We start from the raw sequence: 15,550 nt of genomic DNA on the forward strand, positions 1-15,550 counted from the left end.
AAAAAAAAAAAATAAATAAATAAAAAAAAAAAAAAAAAAAAAAAAAAAAAAAAAAAAGAAATAGTGGTGAGTGAACAAAAAGCTCCAGGAGCGAGGAGGGGTCTGGGTCCTGCGGGGCTGGGAGGAAGGGCTCTGGAATGCGGAGACCCCTGTCTTCCTCCCCAGGAGATCACAGGAACTAAGAGAGGCCACATGGGACATTACAAGTTTGAATATGTGTGTCAACAATTGAGAATAAGAATGGAAAGATTATGTGTAACTTGCAGATCATTAAAAGATAAAACTGGACAAAGAAAACAATCCAACTACACTTCCAAAGAGCCCCGTACGCCCCAAGTTCATATAAATGTCACTCTTTGTTGTTGTTGTTTTGCTTTTATATGGCATCACTTGCATTTTAAGCTCTTTAATCCTCTGGAATTTCCTGGTATCTGATGTGGCATGGGGATCTAATTTGCCGTATTTTTCCAAATGGTAATCAGTTGTCCCAGCATCTTTTATTGAATAATTCGTCCCTTCCTCACTGACTTCAGACGCCAACTTTACTGGATGCTAATTCTGCACACTGGAGTCTGCCTCTGGCCTTCTGCTCTGTTCCCCTGGTCTGTCCTGTGATACAGCAACGTAAGTTCTAATTACAGTAGCTTTGTAATGTATTAATCCGGGCAGGGCGATCCTCCCTCATTATCCTTACTTTCAACATTTCCTACGTTTACTGCTCCGAATGAACTCTGGAATCAAATGGCCAACCTTTTAAAAATACCAATGGCTATGTTTACAAATAGGAAAGCAATGAGTTGGCAGTACTGTATGTTTATTTTGTAAGCATCTTTAAACTCGTAATAGTTTTTCTGAGCCCTCAGTTTCCTTTGAGTTTTCCAGGTAGAGAATCATATTATTCCGCATAATGTTCTTTTCCTTTCTGATAGAAATGCCTCTTTTTTCCTTTGCCATATTTTACACCTAGAACTTTCTGAGCAGCATGGGACAGAGGGGACAACAGCAGGAAGTCCCACCTGTTTGAGTCTCCGCCAGCTCCACCTGCCCATCACTGTCTGTCAAACTGGCTTTTGGAATTCATATTTTTCCTTGGAAACTGTCCATCTTGTCTTCCATTGTATTGTTAGTTCCTCTTTTTATTTTCTCCCAGGTTTGGCTTCTTTGTTGTCTATTTTATTATCCTATCATTTTAAGGAAGCAAATCATGTCTGTATTTTTCAATGCTACTGGTTTTTTTCCTACTTATCAATTGCTACTTTTACTTTTATTTCTCCTGCTTATTATCTTTGTCCTACTTCTTTTATTTGTATTCCTTGTGCTGCTTATTGGTTAGGAATGTTTTAAGTTTCTAAGTGGTCTATTATGGTTTTCATTTCTTCCTTGGCACAGAATTACTTATGAAAGTTGTTACGGGCCCGCAACCCTACCCTCATTTATCAGAAGTTGCTTTAGTCTAAACCTTTCTTCAAAATATCAACGATGATTTTATTCATCCTTCCTCTCTGTGTGGGAGGGAAGGGGGCTCGTCTCTAGCTACCCAGTGTCTACCACAACTCTTGGACATAACTGATACGTGGCAAAAAATGTTTGGTGAATGAATGAATGAATGAAAAAAATGAATGGCATGAGCCATAGAAAAGGAAGAAAACCCGACCAACTTCACAGTGATGTATCCCTGATGGCCGTCCACCTTCCAACACCATGGACAGGGTGGCCGCACACGCGCCACTGACCAGGCAGCCACCCCGTAGCCGGTAGCTGCAGAGATAAACCACCCGGCCCACAGGTGGGATCAATGGCCCAGTGACCTGACTCCACCAGCACATGCTGCAGAGAAGCTGGGCACAGACGAGGGAAAGACAATGAGCTTCTGGTGCAGGTACCGCCTCTGCACCATGTGCTTCTGAGAAGCTGTGCAGATCACATTTCCCATTAACCAGAACACTTTAAAGAGAAGCAGTGCAGCTGGCTATTTAAAGAAACAAACCAAACCTTTCCTGATACAAATAAACACCCCCTCATTTCTGTTTGGCAAATTCAGGGAAAGACCAGCTTTTCTTAAATAAGAGGCAACATTTACTGAGCTGCTGAAACCTGTGCCAGGTCGTCCTCGTAACAGGCACTGGCAGGAGCCCAGAATTCCTGGAGGCCCTGGTTCACGCGGCAAGTCCTTGCTCTGCAGAGCGGAAGCTCGCAGCCCACCTCTCCGCCAGCCTGCCGTGCTTTCCCGGACTGCACACGGGGTCTCCGGCTCAAATGCCTGGGGTTCCGCTGGGAGAACACATGTGCGACTTGTGTAAACAGGAAAATTGCCACTCAGCTCCGCAGGGAATGAGACTCACGTCCCAAGCTCCATCCACCTGCACCTCCCTTTTTCAGTGTAAAATGAAGACCACAGGCCAGCTTGGCAGGTAAAACAGTGCCTCCCCCCCCCCCTCGCCGGAGATGCCCGTCCTCACCGCGGGAACGTGTGACCGGGGGTGACTACGGTACCTCGCGTGGCAGAATGGACTTTGCAGGTGTGATTCAATTGAGGACCTTGAGATGAGGGTCATCCTGGACCATCTGTGGGCCCAGAGGGATCACAAGGATCCTGTCGGAGGGAGGAGGAGTGGGAGGAGGAGTTGGAGCGGGGGTTGAGGTGCTGCATTGCTGGAGAGGACGGATGGGGGCGGGCTCCGGAAGCCGGAGAGGCCTCGGGAAGGAAGGCATCCATCCCTGCTGACTCCTTGATTTTAGCCCCATGTTAGACTGCTGGCCTCCAGGACGGTGAGATCAGGCATCTTGCCATTGGAAGCCACTCGGCCGTGGGCAGTGGTTACAGCCGCCCTCGGAACCGAATGCACCAGCCAAGGAGCAGAGCACCTGCGTGGCCCCGACGCAGAAAACCACAGTCACGAGTCTTGGGGAGCATCTGCTCCAAGAAAGCACAGGGACCCCAACTCACACGACCCTGCACCCCACCCCAAATCCCACCCACCACCTTCACGTAGCCACCGCAGTCCAGAAAGGACTGTCAAGCCATCAAAATTCTATTTTGTTTTGTTTTTAGAGTTGATCCCCCTCTTTTACCCTGTCCTCACTGGGGTCTTAGCGGAAACCGGCATCTCTGGGAAACCACCTTTGCCCCGAACTCCACATCAACCTGAGGGGGACTTCAGTGCTGGCTCCAGGTTCCTGGGTGGAGGACAAGGAGGGCCCTAGGCACGCCCCTGGGGGCAGATGGGCCGGGTCTGGACCACCCAAGTCCTTCGCCTCTCGGATTGTTTCCTCCTCCACAGCGGGAGTAACAAAGCTCCCACAGACAGCACAGGCCAAGTGCTCGGGCGTGCGCCTGCGCAGGGGCCACATGCCAATCCAGCTCTGCTGTGTCTAGGGGGACCCCTTCTGCTCCCAGTGCAGAGCTGACTCAGTGTCCACGCTCAGGCGGCGCTTCCCCAAGCGCTTTCCCGAACCATCTCCATGACCAAGGCTGAAAGGCCTGGTCACCATTTCCACCCAACCCCTCGCCTGACTCCCGTGGCCATGCCACCTGACTGCCAAGGGCTCTCCCGTCCCTGCTTCACCTGAGCGCACGGCGCCTGGGGAGAGGTCTGGGGAGGGGCCTGGGGAGGAGTACTGGGGAGGGGCCTGGGGAGGGGTACTGGGGAGGGGCCTGGGGAGGGGTACTGGGGAGGGGTACTGGGGAGGGGTACTGGGGAGGGGCCTGGGGAGGGGTACTGGGGAGGGGTACTGGGGAGGGGCCTGGGGAGGGGTACTGGGGAGGGGTACTGGGGAGGGGTACTGGGGCGTGAACAGGGCCGCTGATGCTCAGAGAGCAGCGTCTGCCTGAGGCGTCCAGGCAGTCGGCGCAGCCTCCATGTGGGAAGCAGGCGTGTCTCCCGCAGCTCTCAGCTTCCACAGTGCCCTTCACCGTCCAGCTCGCTGCCCCGAAGAAAGCTCCCCGCTTCCCTCGCCCCGCCACCCAGGTGATGGCTAAGCTCCCACGGATTCGTCCTTTGCCAACATCTTTCACGCTGTCTCCCGAGCCCCGAGCCCCACTCATTCCTCCCTGGCTGCCTCGGCACCTCAGACGTGGGGTCTTGCACTAAAGCCTCATCCCACCTCCCTTACGCCTGTGACCGTGAAGCAGCCTGGGGTGGCACGGCCCAGAGGGTGCAGCTGGGCCCACTGAGCACATGCCTGTCCCAGGGACACTCGCTCCATCCAACAGTAACCCTGGGGTCACTGTCCTGTGGCCGGACAGGACTTTTTACAGCTCTGTGCAAGCCATTCAAAGACACCTGAGCCGCACCCACTTAGAAGCAGGGTGTTAGGGGGACATCCTGGCTACATAGGATCTCCGAACTAAAACCCAGCCACAGAATGGGGCAGGCCACCTACTTCACACATGGCTGTGAGGAGAAACCAGATTAACATGCCTGGTGCATGCCTGCCTCATATCTAATTCTCAATAAAAATATGAATGAATGTATTAGCAATGAATGAATGAGTGAGTGGCCTCTCTTGCCGCCCCACACTCAGAAGTCACTCACCCTGGCTGGCTCAAGGGAAAGGTCGCGCTGCGTGAGCGCAGGCCATGCACGGCCCGCGTGGCTGGCTTTGAGTGTGAGGATCTCTTTTTAAACAGCGTCCCATGCTTATGGCTTAACATTCAAACATCGCAGAGGAGTGTCCAGTCGAGAATCACTGCTCTGCTCCCTTTAGTGCAGGAGGCTATTCTCTCCAGTGTCTACCAGATCCTTCACACATGAGCGCATCGGTGTGAATCTATACGTGTGTGTGTGTGTGTGTGTGTGTGTGTGTGTGTGTGTGTGTGTGGTGGGACATCCTCTGTTTTCTTCTTGGGTTTTATCTGTGTCCCAGCATGTTGAGGAGCCTGCTAATCTGCATGCTTTCCCCAAACTGACGCAGCCAGGCCCACTCCACCCCAGCACCCCGAGAACCACCGCCCATGCCCCACAGCTGCAGCCTCCAGGGTCTGTCAGTCCTCCCGCGGGAGAGGAGGGAGAGAGCGAACCTCATTTGTTTATCGACAGCCAACAGCCGAGCTCTAGGGAGGGAACTCAAAAGCAATAACCTTGAGGGGTCAAGCAACCACAGGAATGCTTTTGTTCAGAATGTCCCCAAGTTTATTTAATTAAGCAAGATAAGCGGTGGAGCCAAGCAGAAGTGAAGAAGTCCTCAGACGTCAACAAACCCGTGAGAAGAAAGGCGCCTGCCACCACCACCTTCTGCTACACCAACCCTGGGAGGCAGTGCGGGCAGGACAGCTGCTGGGGACACCCTGCTGGCTCGGGGAGCACACGGGGACTGCCCTTGACCCCGTGGCCTCCCGCTTTCAATCAGGCCCCAATGTGGGGGCAGCAGGACATAATGCCCAGCCTAAGAGGAAACACCAGCACCCCTTCATTCACCAGCCATATCAGCCACACCCAGACGCAGAGCGGGGGCCAGAAGAAGACCGGGCCCTGAAACCAAGTGGGGGACATCTCTCGTTTCTGCCTGAGCAGCATCCATCCTTTGTGCTTCTGCTTTGGGGGTCACCCTCTCTGAGCCCCAGTTCCTGTGAGCCGGCTAAGGCCGCCCTCGCTCCCCTCCCCCCACCCCCAGCTCCCCTGACATAAAACCCAGGCTGCACTGTATGTTTAGGGTGGGCGTGTGGTCAGGGGCTTGTGCCAGAATCATCAGGAAAGAGGCCGCCCTTCCCGGTAGTGCTGCTAAGCTGCCAGGGAAGTGAGTCTGCCAGCTTCGTTTTCACGAAGGAAAGGCTTTTCTGAGAACGAAGCCAGCAGAGAAAAGCAGAGCGGAGATGTCCGATGGCCGCATCCGAGCACCTGACCTCACCAGGCCTTGGGGAGACCCCCGCAACTTTTCTACGAGCCCACAGATCCCTCTTTAAGTAAACCAACTGAATGAAGTGCTTGTTTCTTGAGACCCAAGACTTCTGACTCATACACCAAAGGTTAGAAGTAGGAGAGTGGGCAGTGAGGGCCCTGTGTCCCCCTGTGCTTCATGTGTTCGTATAAATAAACCTCTCTCCTTTTTCAAACAGGGCTCTGGTAGTAAGAGCACTCAATCCGATCAGCGCCGGGGAACAGGAAAGCTGGGATGCAGCGCCTCACACCTCCTCAATCCCAGACTCACAGCCTCGCAGACTCACCGTTCATCCAGGCATGCTCGGTAAGAGAAAGCCAGGAGCTAGACCTGAAGGCCTCCTGACCCTCGGGCACCTGTGATTGGGCTTCTGTTCAAGAGACGGTGCATCCACCTTGCCAATGAGTTCGGAGAGCTTCACACCACCTGCCATTCCCAGCTCCTGCTCTTGCTCGTGAAGGTGGGGCCACACAGCACAAGGCCAAGTCCTTTCTTGACATGACAATGAGTTCTATCCACCAACTTGTGCTTCTGAAGCTAGGTGGCATGAAGCCCAGAGACAAATTCATGTCCAAAATCAGCCAATCACACTTTTTCTCCTGTGAATTTGCTTCTTGAATCAATGGTGTCCCCATAGAAGGTGGCCCATTAGTTCCTGCCACTCAATCTAAGAGCTACTCTCGACCTTGTACTTTCTAAGGCATGGCGTTGCATGAACAGAACCCTGCACACTTCCCACTGATTTTATAAGACAACTAGACTCAATTTCCGTTGCTTACAAAACCTAACAACCCTAGACAATTTAAAGACATCTGATCTCCTCCGAAGCTGATGCAAACGTCCTCCCCACCACATCCCTGAGAGTCACCAAACTTCTCACTGCCCACTCCACCTCCTCAAACAACCTAATATTAGAAAGTTCTTCAGGCTGCACACGTCGGCTTCCATGTGCCTCCCCTTGCCTGTGCCTCCCCTTGCCTCCGGAATCCTGCCCTCCGGGCCCCTCCTTCCTTTCCCTAGCTCCTCCAAATGATTTCACATATATGTGAATCTAAAAACAATACAAAACAAAAACAGACTCACAAAAACAGACACCCAAGGGACGGTTACCAGAGGGAGGGGGTGAAAGGGGGGAGGAGATATAGTCAATAATCCTATATAATAAAAGACTAATATGAAAGTCAACCAAGAGGGAGAAACCAAGATGGCGGCATAGGTTAACGCCGGAGATTGCTGCCTCGAACAACCACTTCAAAAAACAACTAAAAGACGGAACGGACATCATCCAGAACCACAGGAAGGCTGGCTGAGTGGAAATTCTACAACTAGGAGGAAAGAGAATATCATACCCAGACTCAGAGGAGGCGCAGTGCTGAAGTGAAATACTCAGGTGCCGAGTGCACAAGGAGCGGGCTGGAGGCGGAGGGCGCGGTTGTTGTTTTCAATCGGGAGGGTGTTTCAGACTCTGAGCTCCAGATCCAGGCGAGTCTCTAGGGACCCAGACTCAAATGGGAGAAGCGGGACTGTCTGGCTTCGGTCGGAACTCAAAGGCAGCTTTCTCTCCGAGGTTTGCAGTGGTTGCTGGGACTCTGTGAGGCAGAGCCCCTAGGGACGGAACTGAGAGCAGCCATAACTGCTCGCTCCGGCCCGCCCTATAGAAACCCAGGGACCCACCCCACACAAGCCCTGCGCAGAGCCATTTGCCAGATAGCCTCAGGCAAAAGCTAGATTAGCACCGCCCTAGAGATCCAGCACAGAAGCTCTCCCACTGCAGAAACAGCAGACTCTCATAGCCAGTTAGCCTGGAGGTCAAATCACCCCTGGTATTGCCGACAACAATCAAGGCTTAACTACAACAAGACTGTGCACAACAACCACTAGGGGGTGCACCAAGAAAGCATAAAAAATGTGGAGACAAAGAAACAGGACAAAACTGTCAATGGAGGATATTGAGTTCAGAACCACACTTTTAAGGTCTCTTAAGAACTGTCTAGAAGCTGCCGATAAATGTAGTGAGATCCCCAAGAAATCTAATGAGACCCTCGATGTTATGATAAAGAACCAACTAGAAATTAAGCATACACGGACTGAAATAACGAATACTATACAGACTCCCAACAGCAGACCAGAGGAGCGCAAGAATCAAGGCAAAGATTTGAAATGCGAAGAAGCAAAAAACACCCAACCAGAAAAGCAAAATGAAAAAAGAATCTGAAAATACGAAGATAGTGTAAGGAGCCTCTGGGACAGCTTCAAGTGTACCAACATCAGAATTATAGGGGTGCCAGAAGATGAGAGAGACCAAGATATTGAAAACCTATTTGAAGAAGTAATGACAGAAAACTTCCCCCACCTGGTGAAAGACATAGACTTACAGGTCCAGGAAGCACAAAGAACCCCAAACAAAAGGAATCCAAAGAGGACCAAGACACATCATAATTAAAATGCCAAGAGCAAAAGACAAAGAGAGAATCTTAAAAGCAGCAAGAGAAAGAAACTCAGTTACCTACAAGGGAATACCCATATGACTGTCAGCTGATTTCTCAACAGAAACTTTGCAGGCCAGAAGGGAATGGCAAGAAATATTCAAAGTGATGAATACCAAGAACCTACAACCAAGATTACTTTATCCAGCAAAGCTATCATTCAGAACTGAAGGTCAGATAAAGAGCTTCACAGATAAGGAAAAGCTAAAGGAGTTCATCACCACCAAACCAAGATTATATGAAATGCTGAAAGGTATCCTTTAAGAAGAGGAAGAAGAAGAAAAAGGTAAAGATACAAATTATGAACAACAAACATGCATCTATCAACAAGTGAATCTAAGAATCAAGTGAATAAATAATCTGGTGATCATAATAGAATCAGGGACATAGAAAGGGAATGGACTGACTATTCTTGTGGGGGAAAGGGGTGTGGGAGATGCAGGAAGGGACTGGACAAAAATCGTGCACCTATGGATGAGGACAGTGGGTGGGGAGTGAGGGAGGAGGGTGGGGTGGGAATTGGGAGGAGGGGAGTTATGGGGGGAAAAAAGAGGAACAAATGTAATAACCTGAACAATAAAGATTTAATTAAAAAAATATAAAAAAAAAAAAAAAAAAGTCAACCAAAAGGCAGAACGACCGGTCACTATGATGCCCACTAACTACTAGGGGGCAGACGCTCAACACAGGAGCTTCCCCCTGGTGGTCAGTGCATTCCCACAGGGGGAGCACCACTCAACCAGAAGCCAGGCTCACAGCTGGCGAGTGCAGTGGCAGTGGAGCGGGCCTAAGCCGTCAGTCGGACATCCCCCCCAAGGGCTCCCGGACTGCGAAAGGGCGCAGGCCGGGCTGCGAAAGGGCGCAGGCCGGGCTGAGGGACCGCCCCCACCCGAGTAAACGAATTTCCTGCACCAGGCCTCTAGTATTGTAATAAGTTCGCATGGTGACACATGATCACTGGGATTAGTGGGGTGATCACATTGTAAGGCATAAAAGTGTCAAATCACTATGCAACTGAAACTAATATAACCAGTTTTAAGATTGTATAACAACTATATTTAAATTTTAAAAAAATTTAGAAAAAGTTCCTACTCATAGAGTTGCTGAGAGATTAAATGCAACAACATATTAAACACTTTAACAGAAAAATAAGCCTAACACAATAACTGGCACAAAGTATGTTCATCAGAAATATTAGCTATTGCTTTTGTTCTTGTTATTACTAATAATAATAGCTTTCATCCCCCGGCTGTTACCTCCACTAGGCAGCAGAACCGCAGGCTCTGGTCACTCCCACATCCCTAGTGTGGCACAGAACAGATCTCAGGGCCCTCCCATGACTGACGGGTGCAGATCTGTCTCCAGCATGCCCCCCTCTCCACACCAAACACTCCCTTCCCTCCCAGTACTTGTGAGCGTCCAGGACACAGCCTCCTCGCCATCATCCCAGTGCCCGGAGGCGCAGAGCAGTCAGCAAAACGTCCTCATGCTGAGACGTGCCATTGCTTTCTTTTTTATTTGACTAAGTCAATTGAGGTTAGAAAATTTAAGCACAGAAAGAAATTGGGAGGAAATACATAAAATGTTGACAGCGGCAATAGTTATCTCTGATTACAAGAGCATCAGGGTTTTGTTGTTCTTCTGTAATTCTGTATTTCCCTAATATTCTAAAATAACAAAGCAAACTGTCAGCTCACCAGGCATAATTTAATACAAGAAAACGTACCATTTTGGATGTACAGTTCGGTGAGTTTTGACAGATGTATTACACCCGTGTGATTGCCACCACAATCAAGACATGGGCCCTCTCACCACCCCAGTTCTCTTGCGCCTTTTTACAATTAACCCCCCCGCCCCACCCCAGCCCTGGGCAGCCACCAATCTGCTCTCTGTTACTCTAGATTAATGGAACCATACCATGTATATTTTGTCTGCCTTCTTTCACTCAGAATAATGTTTTAATTATTAATTGCAGTTGCCAGTATCAGTAGTTAGTTTTTATATATGGTTATCCTAAGTTTGTTTATCCATTCATCTATTGATCAACATTTGGGTTTTTTCCCAGGTTTCTGGCTATTAAAGTAAAACCGCTATGAACATTTATTTATATGTCTTTGTGTGGGCGTGTAATTTAACTTATGTTGCTAAATACCTAGAAGCAAAATGGCTGTGTCATACGTTAACTCTGTGTTTATCTTTAAAGAAAAGAAAAAAAAAAACTGCCACTGTTTTCCAGAATGCTTGTGCCACTTTATTTTTTTAGAACGAAAACAATCCAATACATTATTTTAATGGGTTCATATGTCTTTTCGGAGTCTCAGCAGGAAATGGAATTCACCCTGGATGTTCAATTAAAGACACTGACAACTAACAACCATAGGAAACTGTTACCACACCTAGGACTACGGTTTAATCTTGTGAAATAATGTCAGAAAAGCCCAGAGAGCTGGACCAAGGGAGAGGGCCGCCTGCCAGGAGCTGCCACTGCGAGGGGCCAGCGGTGGAGGAGGGAGCGGAGGCTGGAAATACTCTAACACCTCTCTCCTCCTGCCTCTGGGCTCCCGCTGCTCAGCCAGCAGGGTCCACCTCCAGGCAAAGGCCAGGGCTGAGAAGGGTGGAGAAGGGTGGTCCCAGGCAAGGCATGGGATAGGGAATAGACACTGTCTGTCCTCAGAGGCGTGAGAAAAAGAACAAGGAGAAGATTAGCAATGTTCCCAGAGTCAACACTCAAACCAACCTGAGTCTTGGGTGACGGAACCATTACTGCTACTACTACAAGTACAACAATAACCACAACTACGATTGCTCTACTGCCAATACCACCGACTCAACAGCAGCGGCAAATACCTTATTGGGTGCTTGCTACAGGGGTCCCCCTTATCCGCGGGGACAGGTTCCAAGACCCCCAGGAGATGCCTGAACCACCTGCTTTCCACAAGTTCACATTACACCACTTTGCTTCTACAAAAGACCTATATTATGCCCTGCTGGTTTGTCTCAGTGGATAGTGTTGGCCTATGGACTGAAGGATCCCGGGTTCGATTCCAGTCAAGGGCATGTACCTCAGTTGCAGGCTCAATCCCCGCCCCCGGTCGGGGTGCGTGCAGGAGGCAACCAATCATTGTGTCTCTCTCACATCAATGTTTCTCTCTCCTCTACCTTCCACTCTCTAAAAATCAATAGAAAAATATGTTCAGGTGAGGATTAACAAAAAAACAACAACAACAAACTAACAAACAAAGAGTCCTATATTAGTACAGTAATGACTTTTTGGGTAAAAAGCGAAAGTCCTGTTTGGATCTCTTTGGGCAAAGTCACCTTTAGGAAACAGAGATCTGCTCACTAGGGGCCATTCTGGCTGCAGAATGGCGTCGCAGGAGAGGGGGAAGCCTCGCGTGCTGTGCTCCTCCTCCTCACACCCTCTCCCTCACAGCTTGTCTGGGTCACCTCCGAGTGCTGGCATCACCACCCCTGCACGTTTGGGCCATTACTAAATAAAAGAAGGGCCACTGGAACACAAGCACTGTGACCCCAGGACAGTCGATCTGATGGCTGAGGCAGCCACTGGTGACTGAGGGCGGCGTGTCTGCAGGGTGGACCGCGATGACTCACATCCCGGTGGACGGAGAGGGACTTGCGAGAGCTCGTCACACTGCTCAGAACGGTGCGTAAGTGAAACCTACCAATTGTTTATTTCTGTAATTTTCTGTGAATACTTTCAGACCACAGTACACTGGGCGACTGACACTGCAGTATAATCCAAGCACGTGCTAAGTGTGTCCAGGATTATCTCATGCAACCCTCACAACAACCGTAGAAAGGAAGTCTATTCTTCTCCCCTTTCATGTCTAAGAGAAGCTGAGACCTTTAGAGGCTCATAACACCTGCCCAAGGGACTCCAAGGTTGGTCAGCCCTGACCACTCCCCAGGTGCTCCCTCAAGGAGGTCGGAAGGCTGGGCGCCAGTGGCCAGTGCTCCCCCGCGTGGGGAGGACGGGCATTCCCGCCTCCGTCTCCTCGTTCATTTGTGAAATAAGGAAGGCCCGCCTTGAGACCACTGGGAGAACTGAACGCAACAGAGCGGCCAGCAGACGCTGATTTTGAGCCCCGGGGGGCTTGTCACACCAGGATCACTAGCCTTGCAAGGACTGCAACAGTTCCTGCCCGACAAGGAACGGGTGGCTCAGAGAGACTCCCGAGCCTTAAAGCACCTGCCAGAGATCAAAGGGCTAGCAAGAGGCCGTGGAGGGATCTGAACGCAGGCTACCCGTCTCCAAAGGCACACTCTGCCCTTCAGGGGAGAACAGGAAGGGTGACACACGTACAAAGACTCGGGTTTGGCGCCCTCGCTCCCAGGCCCACATTTTTGCCAACATGCAGTTTGGCTCCAGTGAGTGGCTTCCGTCAGCAGCAAAGCGGCCAGCTCCCGGGACCAGCTCCCGGGACCAGCTCTGTGGTGCTTCCCTCCTTCGCCCGGTGCTTCCGCCTGCAGAGCCCAGAGCCCAGGTGCTGCCCAGGGCCCAACGCCTGGCGTCCTTACTGACCTTGTAGACTGTATATAAGTGGGTACCAAGCAGTGCTTCTGCCCTTTGGTGCCTTCTCAGAGCCAACTTAACCTGTGGCACCGCTATGATTTCCCGGGAAAGCCCCAGGTCTCAATGCAAACACACGCCGCCTCCAGTCCCGAAAGGCAGCGTTCTTGCCACGTCCTCCTCCCTGTCACTCGAGCACTCAGCCCCGTGCGCACTGAAAGCCCTCTGCTCTGTGCTCTGCGCCAGGCCCCGATGTTTCCTGCTGGCGCTGACTCGGTGGGGAAGGCACATGTGAGCCACGAGGCTTCAAAAATAGCCTGGAACTTTTCAAGGAAGGGCCCGCAGTGGGATGACAGGCAAGCTATTCTGCATAACAAAGGCCTGTGTCCCCAGAGGCAGGCACAAGCCCACCCTTCCCCACGTACACACATACACCCATCAATCATGCCTGAAATATCCTCCCTGTGGGCGGAGGAGAAGATAATGCTGTGATCAGTGAGGCCCCGAGCGCTGGTGGGGTGGACTCCACCCAGGGGGGAGGCAGGTGGGGGGGGGGGGCGGGGGGGCGGAGAGGGGGTATTTTCTACCGCCAACAGGTCAGTTTTGCTTGGAGTTAACCCACTGAGGTAATAAATGATGATGAAGAAAAAGGAGGAGGAGGAATCGGAGAAGGCGGTGGAAACAACAATAGCTGGCATCTATTGATGGCAACAGCAACAACAGCCTACTATGTGCCCGGTATTGTTCTAAGCTCTTCACATAGATCAACTCATTTAATGCTCACAGCCATGAGGTGGGAATCACTAATATCCCCATTTTTCAGATGAGAAAAACGAGGCCTGAGAAGTTAAGTAACCAACAGCCTCTGCTCTTACCTGCTGCACCTCCACCTCATGCTCCCCACAAAGAGCTCTTATCCCTGCCGCACTGCAGGGCAGGGAGGGCGGTCTCTCGTCCTAAAACTGTCTGGGGAGACAATGCAGGGAACAGCTTTCTTTCAGGTCCCAGGAACGACTTGAGACCCCCAGAGCCTCAGCATCATGGACCGCTTACTACTTCCCAGGCACATCTGTGAGCAGCGTTACCGCCAATACCCTGCTGAGGTAGCGGCCTATTATCCTCTCCTTCCGAGAAAAGACTGTGTCTGTGCGCTGGCTGCCCCGTCTCCCCCAGGGCCCACTCCGCCTGCCTGCTGGGATCTGACCCGGACGCCACCCTGCGGATTAATCTGGGGCATCTGCCCCACTTCTTCCTCGCCTCCATGTTGCCTTTGGGAGCAGTGGCCTCCCTCCAGACCACGTTCCTGCCAGCAGGCCCTCTTCCTGAGCTCCCGCCCCCTTCCCTCTACCTGCTCCTTCCTCCTGGAGGTGCTAAGTAACACCTCCGTCAGCTCCCTTCGATGAAGCCTCCCAGCAAGAGTTTCCTGCTGGGATCCTGACAGATAGATCCCATTTTCCCAGGAATCTCACCACCCACTCTCCCAGAGCCTCCTGCTGCTAGGAATTGCTCCTGCTAGTGTCCTAAGTGTCTTTCCCCAGTTCTAGTCCCAATCCTTCCCACACAGGCTTTCCCTCAGTCCCCCAAGGTCACATACTCAGGCAACAAAGCTATTCATTCTCTGCTTCAAAGCCGGCTTCCCAGCTCACAGCCCACATTCCCAGCCCACGGCCCACAGCACTTCTCCACGTCAGGCCACCACCCTGTCCCCAGCAGGGACTATAGGAAGCTACTTGGTCCTCCTGGGGACTGGAACCCAGCCACGGCTGCTGTCCAAGCAAGGGTGAGGGCAGGGACATTGGCACCCACGGCCTGCAGCCTGCCCTGTGGGCAGCAAACGCCAGGAGACCCTCAGGCAGGGAGGGACGCGGCACCCTCTGCGCCCACCACCTTGGCCTGGCACCAGCTGCTGACTTGCAGGGCAGACACCTCCTCCCATGGCTGCTCCAGGAGCCTGTGGCAGTGGGGGCTGCAAACCAGTGGCCACATGTGCTTCTTCTTCTTCTTTTTTTTTTTAATATACTTTTATTGATTTCAGAGAGGAAGGGAGAGGGAGAGAGAGAGAAACATCAATGATGACAGAGAATCATTGACTGGCTGCCTCCTGCACACACCCTAATGGGGATCGAGCCTGTAACCGAAGCGTGTGCCCTTGACCGGAATCGACCCTTCAGTCCGCAGGACGACGCTCTCTCCACTGAGCCAAACCAGCTAGGGCTGCACTGTGCTTTTTAAAACAATGTGAAACCATTGGCAATACTTAAGGTAGTAGTGTTCATGGTTTTTCAAAGTCCAAGTTTCTGGCTTTTTTCCCCCAAATTAGGAAGTTATAGCAACAATGGGTACATATTGTCACGTGGTGTCAGAGCAATTGGACCCGAGTTCACCACTAAAATGTCAACTCCAAGAGGGCAGGCGTTCATCACTCCCTGCACTGCTGTGTCCTGTGTCTGAACAGCACTTGGCACCTAGAAGGTACTCAATGAATACGTGTGAATAAGCGAGCAATCGAGCAATCGCTTCCCTTTCAGATGAGCTTACATTCTCCATTGCAAAGCAATCCCCTGGCTCCACTCACTCACCCAACCTCCTTGCCTGGCCCTGCAGACGGTTGGGTTTGAGACGCCCTAACTTATAGTGTGGGGTTTAAAGGCAGACA

The 15,550-nt window shown here is 51.2% G+C and overlaps 1 protein-coding gene across 5 annotated transcripts in view; it reads right to left on the minus strand.

Moving 5' to 3' along the window:
• The window catches only part of PRKCB (protein kinase C beta), a 299,355-nt gene that overhangs the window by 159,616 nt on the left and 124,189 nt on the right, over positions 1-15,550 (minus strand). For 2 of the 5 annotated variants that reach the window (XM_036308218.1, XM_036308215.1), the window contains exon 1: positions 4,536-4,770. The exons of the other annotated variants lie outside the window; for them this stretch is intronic. The gene's annotated coding sequence lies outside the window, so the exon portion shown is untranslated. Of the gene's footprint in view, positions 1-4,535; positions 4,771-15,550 lie in introns of those variants that run through there. 5 annotated transcript variants of the gene reach the window in all.

The sequence above is a fragment of the Myotis myotis genome, unplaced genomic scaffold, assembly GCF_014108235.1.
Source record: "Myotis myotis isolate mMyoMyo1 unplaced genomic scaffold, mMyoMyo1.p scaffold_m19_p_5, whole genome shotgun sequence".
Taxonomy (NCBI): Eukaryota; Metazoa; Chordata; class Mammalia; order Chiroptera; family Vespertilionidae; genus Myotis; species Myotis myotis.